The sequence below is a fragment of the Pristis pectinata genome, chromosome 3 (assembly GCF_009764475.1).
Source record: "Pristis pectinata isolate sPriPec2 chromosome 3, sPriPec2.1.pri, whole genome shotgun sequence".
NCBI classification, from domain to species: domain Eukaryota; kingdom Metazoa; phylum Chordata; class Chondrichthyes; order Rhinopristiformes; family Pristidae; genus Pristis; species Pristis pectinata.
The window spans coordinates 115,467,519-115,476,334 of NC_067407.1; positions in this window are offsets into that span (position 1 = coordinate 115,467,519).

Below are 8,816 nucleotides of genomic sequence, written 5' to 3' on the forward strand. Positions count from 1 at the left end.
TTCAATAATTTCAGATAACCAGACTTCCTTCCTTGGCAGTTCTGATCAAAGCTCATCAATGTTTGATGTTAACTCCGCTTGTCTCTTCCTACAGATGTTGCTTAACCTGCTAAATTCCAGGCTTCTCCTTTAATTCAGATTTCCAGCAACTGCAGCGTTCTATTTCTCAAAGTTCCAGTGACATTTATCTTTATTCTTGTCTGTTCTCATTCACCTCCTTCCACCTACACCTACTCCAGACACATCAGCATTGTTTAACCAGCTTTCACCAGCCTCTCTTAGCCAACATCACCATCACCTGGTCTCCACTCCTTTGTTCTCTCCAGCTCCACCATCCCTAACCCCACCCTCAGCTCTGTAATTTAAAAGAGATTTGAATTATAACTTTGGTAATTCTGATGAAAGGTCATTGCCTCTGTTTCTCACTCCGCAGATGCTGTCTGACCTGCTGAGTATTTCCAATATTTTCTGCTTTTATTACTGTGATCCCTGCATGATCCAGTGTTCTAATCACCAAAGAGCTGCACATTTGAAGTGTTTACTGATGATATTTCATTGTGGCTAGGGCAGATTCATACATCATCGTTCAGAATTTCATTACTGGGTCACGTCAAAGATCCAGGCCTCCTTAGAAATCTATTGCTGCAACACAGTTGTGGAGCCATGATATGTTGTTGTTTCATTCTGCAGAAAGTAGCTATAAGTGGTGCCACTGCTGAAATGTTATTAACTTTTCAGGATGTGGGCCTCACAGGAAACCAGTATTTATTGCCCTTTACTATCTGCCTTTGAGAAGGTGGTGGTGAGTAACCTTTTTGAACCACTGAAGTCCTTCTGGTGAAGATACTCCCACAGTTCCAGGAGTTAGACCCAGAGATGTAAAGGGAATAGGGATGCATTTCCAGGCCAGGATGTGACATGACTTGGAGAAGAACTTGTGGGTCATAGTGTTCCCATATGTCTGCTGTTCTTTTTCCCATTTGTGATAGCGACTGAAGGTTTGGGAAGTGCGGTCAGAATTGGCTGGCTGAGTAACTGCAGTGAATTTTGCAGATGGTACACACTGCAGCAATGGTATGTCACTGGTGCATGGATTGACTGTTTTGGTTGGTGGATAGTACCAGTTAGGCCTGCTGATTTGTCCTGGATGATTCAAGCTTCAAGAGAGTTGGAGCTGCACTCAATTTGGCAAGTGGAGAGTATTGCATTACATTCCTTCCTTAGTCCTTGTAGATGGTGGAAGGGCTTTAGGTTGTCAAAAGGTGAGTCGCTTGATGCTGAAGATCCGAACACTGATCTGCTCCATCACGTGATCGGCACATCCATAAGCAGCAGATTGGCTTGAGGCTAAATTTCTTACTTGGTTCCTCTCTTTGGTCATAATACGTGCTTTCATTCCTTGTATATATTTCACCCGCAGAAAAAGTAAATGTAAGTTGTGTCTTAGTTAGAGTTGTTTGAAATATGCTGTGTTCTCAGGAGCTGAGTTGAATAATGAAATATCCCAAGCAATGCACAAAAACCTTGAGCAACTAGATCTGCCATAACTGCCTGTCTTAACTTTGTGAGATCCAATAAATGTGTTCTTCTTTTTCTGAACATCAGATATTACCTTCAGAGATTATCTTCCTAGGAATTTGTTTGTGTCCACTTGAGAGGGCTAATGGAGTTTCAGTTTACAATTTTATTCAAAAGGCATACTGAATGAAGTTCAGTATTTTCCAAGAAAGTGAACAATCCAAATGTATTCACCACATGAGTCAGAGGAAGCAACAGTTGTGAAGAGTGTATGAGAGTGAGGCTATGATTTACTTTAAACCTTTAATGTTGAGGCAGATAGTATTTTGCTGGAACTGCATAAATATTTTTACAATAATAGTTTTCTTGATCTTATAAAATAGATTTCAGTCAGACAAGGAAATAAAAGAGATTTATGGGCTATAAATGGAAGCTGATATGAGTGTGGAGGAGGCCAAATGGTGCTAAACTGTAATATATCCAACATGGGCAAGCATTCAGTACAGACTTCTGGATTTCTTCAGTGTCAAGAAATTTGTATGCCTCCAACACTAGTTCTATCAGTAAAATATTGAGTTAGATGAAATGGAACCACAGTACATACAAAGGAGCAGAAAAGGCCTAAAATGAAATCCTATGACTTTTATGAAATGATAGCTTTTCTTACAGGACCACATAGTCATAGCATCTTAGTCCTGGTCCCTTGTATGTACTGAGTCAGCTGATCTTAACTCGAGCACAAAAAGAGAGGCACAATTGCCTGTGTTTCCCTTTCACTGATTAGCCAGGGTTCCTGCCCATGACTGTATAGAACCAACAGCCACTGGAAATAAAAAACAGACCAAGCTTATTCCTCTCAGGCTAGGTAGTTACAAGTAAAGAACTGTTTACTCTTAGAGGGCTCGTTCCTTGTAGGTCAAGAACAAATGCAAGCTGTGTGGATGTAGTTATTGACAATCAGCTAATTTCACTTTGACAAATTTGATGACCAAATCTCTTTTTTTTTCTATTGATTAACTTGGTGAATATATTGATGCAGGGATGGAGAGTATATTGTTCCCTAATACTGTGGGATTTATCCGATGTTATCAGCTGTCTTTAACAAAATAGCTGATTCTACCTAAATGTCTCTGAATTCTGGACATAATAAATTTGACCTGTGACTGATGCCTATTGGACTTTCTGGAGAGTCCATTGGCATATCTAGAGTTTATTCATTTAAAAACTTCCTAACAAAGCAGTTAATACTCTGGGCCAGTTGAATAAATCTCTTCTTGCCAGGTAGACCTGCAAAGAATGAGAATTTGTTCAAGCAGCCAGCTGAGTTTCTTCACTGAGGTGCATAGAGTTTGAAATATTCTTTGCATGCTGGATCTGGAGCAGAACACCTGTTCCTCTAAACTCCCCATTCAAGTGCAAGGTCACCTTTAGAACATAGAACATAGAACAGTACAGCACAGGAACAGGCCATTTGGCCTACAATGTTGTGCCAAACTAATTAAGCTAGTAATTAAATGACTAACTAAACTAATCCCTTCTGCCTGCACAATGTCCATATCCCTTCATTCTCTGCACATTCATGAACCTACCTAAGACCCTCTTAAATGCCTCTATCGTATCTGCCTCCACTACCAGCACTGGCAGCACATTCCAGGCACCCACCACTCTCTGTGTAAAAAAACTTGCCCTGTACATCTCCTTTGAATTTACCCCCCACTCCCACCTTAAATGCCTGCCCTCTAGTATTAGACATTATCTGTAGAGCTGGTTTTCACATAAGAAGTTGGTGTTTAGTTGCAAATGCATGGGTTCAGCTGTGGGCATTAGACCAATTTTTTAAATTTTTGTCCATTATCAGAATTCCAGGCAGAACACTTTTGGATCATTATGAACCTATTCCTTCTTTATTTAAGATTTAGGAGATAGATGACCAGCCTAAAGTTGACATTGTACGTTGTGCTCTTCCTTCAAATAAATTACTCATTGGCTGGTATTCTGGGCTCCTGATGAGTCATGTTATTAGATGTTTTTGAGGCACTTACAAGCCTGCAATGTGGTTGACTTCCATGTTGGTAACATACTCTGACCTGTGACCTTGAAAGGCTTGATGCTGACAATTATCATATTACCATGAGATGGCGCTAAATCTCTGACAATACATGGCCACATTTCTCAGCTAGTGACTCATTTTATTTGAAAATATAAAATTAAAATACATAACATTGAGGAGCTTAGATGGATGTTAGCTCATTTTCAAACTACAGGATGAGCTTTGATTTTGTTAAGTGCCAAAACAATTTCAGATTGAAACGTTTATCTTCTTCTTGGTGAATAGATTAAAGAAACATACCAAGAAATTGAAACAGAAAGAATCATTCTTTATGGCACCAATGCATGACCCCAGTTCCAAAGATGCATAATGTTAGATTGGATGTTGTTTATACAGAAACAGCCTTACACAGGACCTATGACGTCCTCTTCAGCACAGCTCAGAACAGATCCCAGGCTAGCCCTGGATATCCAACCCAGGTAGATCCCCTTTTGGTCATTTACTTTGCTAGCTCTACTCAGACCCCACATTCCTCATTCACCAGGCTAGTAGGCTACACAGCCAAACCTCATGTCCCTTGGTCAACCCCCTGCCACACACAGACTTAAACCTTACCAGACTTTGACACTGTTTCCAACACTTGAAAAATTCCCCTGACTGCCACCACCCAAACCTAACTCATAATTGAATCCATTCCCCACCCCACTCCCAACTGATGATCACACCGCTCTCCCCAACACCAGACCACACCACCAACGGATGATTTTATCCATTCTCCAATAACCACTCCACCCCAACCAATGATCATACTCTAGTGTCCCAGGACCTAACTTCTTTCCCAAACTATGATTATAATACCTTACCCAACTCATGACCCCACTCTCAACCAATGCTCCAACTGCCCTCCCCACCACTCCTCCACTTTCAACCCAAAATATACTCACTGGCCAAAAATCCTATTCCATTTACAACAAATGATCAAAGCCCCCTCCCAACACCCTACCCAGATCCCAACCAACAATTGTAACTCTTCAAGAAACAAAAGACTGCAGATGCTGGAATCTAACTCTTTGCCTCATACCTGACCTTGCTCCCAACCAACATTCTAAATCTCTCCCTCATCACTCATCCCCTCTCCCAATGATCATAATCCCTGTCCCATCACTCAAACTCCACCGTCAACCCACAATTACACCCTTCTCTCTAATAAGCTTCACCTCTGATTGTTGATCACAACTCCTATCCCAACAACTGCCCCAACCCTGACCAATGACTGCACCATCCTTCCAATACCTGCTTCCCAAACTGATCATTGTCCCTGCTCCTCACTTTCCAACTCCACCTCCATTCAATTACCACACCCAGCTCTCCCAAATATCCAGCCCCACTGTGACTGAGAATTGCACCCCACTCCCAACACCTGAAACCTATTCCCAAATTCTGAAAATCCTCTCCTCAACACCACCCCCCTACTGCCCCCTCCCATCCCCCACAACATCTAACCAACGATCATGTTCTCCGTCCCACGACTGCCAATTTCCACTCATTTTACATTAGGGAAATCTCCTTCCCCCGGTAGTTGTCACTAACCCCAAGCCTTCCACTAATGCTCCTTGACTCCCTAGACCTGGCCCCAGGCATTCCTCATTTCCTTCACATGTTTTAACATGAGCTCCTGTGCTCCTGAATTTCCAAGTGCTGGGCTTGTGAAGAAGGCACTGATTGGCTCACTGCATGGTGGCCAGTCAACGCACTTCTGCAGGCACCGACCAAGTGCTGGCCTTGATCTCGTATGTCAAAGGCTTTGGGACCAGCGCAACAATGAATTGTGCATTCATCCCAATAGTGTGCTTTGTGTTTTTTTTTAAAGTTCGTTTTAATGTTCTGGAGGGGGTTGAGGTGGATGGGGGCCGGGGGCGTATATTCTACTTTGGCAGTATCACAAAACAGACTCATTTGTGTTCAATGTGACGGAAACTCAGGCAGCCTGGCTTAAGGATGAATAATTCAATACCTCCTGTTGTGTGCCTCTGCTGAAGTTGAATTCCAGCCCCACTGTGTCAGCAGGATTTTATATCGCAATAAATTTGAAAACAATTTGGTTCATGTGAACTTTGTGGTTAACGTAAACTAAAATGTTTTCCTAACTGAACTGAAATAATAAGAAACAGACTCGTCGGGGGCTGCCAGATTTGGAATCTTATGTCTCACAAACATTTATTACTCTCTTTGTTTCCTGGTGTTAAAATCCCTGTAGGTCTGTGAAAAACCTGAAAATGAACCTGGCGTTTGCGGTTGACCTAAGCATGCGGTATTCTGGAACAGACAGATTGCACGTAGGCCTTCAGAAAAGTCTACCACATCCAATTGAGATTGAATTCAATTTCTCAGAATAAAATTATACCTCTGTAACTTTTTCCAAAGTTCAATGTCACAATCAAAGTCTTACTCAACAATCTTCCAGCCAGGAGGTATTGGCCCTGAATCTGTAGATCACCATGTTGTGGGCATTTGCCAAGTGATGAAAACATACTTTTTCACAGAACAGTTCTACATTTATGGAATTCTCATAATACATCTAAACTAAGGTAACTCTCCTTGAAAGTAAATGTTTTCTAATATCTTATTTTGCAAATGGAGATAGTGCATGTATTCCCAAATGAAGTATCATCATTGGGACAAATCATGAACAGGATACCGTAGACATACATGGCACCAGATTTGTCAAACGTCTACAAGGGACGGAATGTGCCCCATTAATAACTACAATGCACTGAACAATGCTCCTGAGTAGTGATTGAATCATAGGAATTTACAACACAGAAAAAGACTATTTGGCTCATCATGTCCACAATGTTTATTCCCACTTCCCACCCTCTTTGCATTTGCCTTGTAGCTTACAGGTTCTCAGAAGTTTATCCAGGTACCTCCTTAATGTGATCTTCACTACTCTACTGCTAAAGGAAATTCTGTTCACAATGTCCAGATGTCTCATGATTTTGTACACCCCAATTAAATTTTCCCTCACTGTTTCAAACTCTGGGTGATATATAGATTTTATTTTTGAAAAAAAATTATTATATAAAACAGTAAGTGAATGATAGAACTCACCCATTCAGTTGAAATCAGGCAAGACAATTCTACAAGTGAACAATTTCCTTCTAGCTTAATAAAGCTGACAAAGATAAGCAAAGGTCAGCAATGTTTTCAAAGTAAACCCATCAACGTAATGTATAAACTATTATTTCCTGTTCATCTGCCCTGTTTTACATGGATGTAAAATGTTCACTATCTGTGGGAGATTTTGCAGGGTCATCGCAAAGCTCCATAACTGAACAATGAGAGAAATTTTATTTTAGTCAATAACCAGTCAATTTGAATCACTTCCATAGTTTGAGTGTAAAGGAGCTGACAATGTGGAACTGCAAAGAGGGTGAAGAAAATATATGAATGTCTAATTACATCTTTCTTTTCATTGTTGCAGGATATGAAGGAAAGGTTGGGAAGGTGTATTGTGGTACGAATTTCAAATGGAAGAGCACTGTAGTAATTTATATGATTTTACCTCAGGAATATATTGCCTCCAACCACATTGGACCTGGTCAAAACATCAGATATGTATAAATAATTGCAGATTGGTACACAGAGCAAAATTGTTTGAACTGAATAGTTATTCATTGGTATTGTGATGTGACTTCCCATGAACTGAATCTATTTGCTACACTGGAGACATCACACATCTTGTTTCAGTGACCTAGAACCAGGTTAAATAACACTAAAGGATTGATTGCCCCAAATAAGTCCTGCAAAAAACAGGTGCAATTTACTAGAAAAATTGGTACCAACATTTTGATGCTTTTTCCATCAGAATTCAGGTTGTCTGCAGTTAACTGAGTCTGCAGTAACCAACGTACCTTGCACAGAAAGGGATGTCATGGACCCTGCGCACTCTGGTTTCCTGCTCAGTGCTAGCTGAAGCTCTCGACAGCCCAAGACAATCTGTTGCCATAGTTTTCTAGAACTACCATAAATGAGCTAGAGGTTAAGTGCTCTTCTGCTATTCTGTCAGTGGAAAAGTCAGAAAAATTGAACAGTGTTATTACCGCATGCCTGATTTCCCTCCCTGGTACCTCCTTTGACAAAACCATTGACCAGTCTTCCTTTGACCATGCTGGCAGAGATGATGTTCCACCACTTTCCATCCATCTGCCCTTTCCTATCACTGCTTCCTGGGAATACTTGATGAAAGGTGGTGGTAATTTCCATCATTGTGATTGCCAGTCATAACTGAGCTTTTCTCTCCTTCCAGATATGTTCTCAAAATTTACTTTTGAACCAGGATGTACCACCAGGTTCTAGGTGCTCCGCAGTGCCAAAATTTGTCCTGGTGTCTAAGATGCCACCATGAAGCAGTCCCTCATGAGTGATTAAAGAAAATGGTCTTGAAACAATGGGTGGAAGTCCTGCCTTGTTTTTTTATACTGGCATAATGAGGAAAATACTGCCTTATCTGCTTTAAAAGAAAAGAACGTTCTTGTGAAGAAAAATGTGATTTGAATAAAAAATGGGTTTTCAGATGATTTACTATTTTAAAAATATTGTTTAGTACAATGATTCCCCTTCTTATGGTGAGATTACTTGTTTGAAGGCAGGATAATTTTGTATCTATATGCGACTCTGAAATGCCTTTGGTTGTTTTATCCCATGAAAAGCATTATGTAAATGCATTCTCGTTAACCAGAAGTAACAATTAGAAAAAGCATATTTTTAAAAGCTTTATTCTGGGGATGTGTGTACTGTCTATAAGCACAACACTTCTTGCCTGCCCATAGTAGCACTTGAGAAGTTGCTGATGAGCCATCTCCTTGAATTGCTGCCATCCATGTAGTGTAGATGCAGTCATTTTCATGATAGGTAGGTAGATTTCAGGATTTTGGCTATGCAATAATGAGGTCAAGGTAATGGTCTAGAAATTAGATTTCACTCACTTTTGATGCACTCAATAAGTGACATGCAGTGTCACTAACAAGCTAGTACATCCTTGCTGTAATAAATTGTTATTCTGGTTTTCTGCCATTTAAAAGCATTAGAAGTCAACATATGTATTCACAGACAGCAGCTGCTGTCCAAGCGTGCAGCTGCTGTCTCATTCGCATGTTGTCCTCTGGGACGTGGGTTAGCACTGTTATGGAGCTTACTCTGTGGCAACCGCACAGGTTGTCATGGAAATGAGGAAAAACAAGGATGG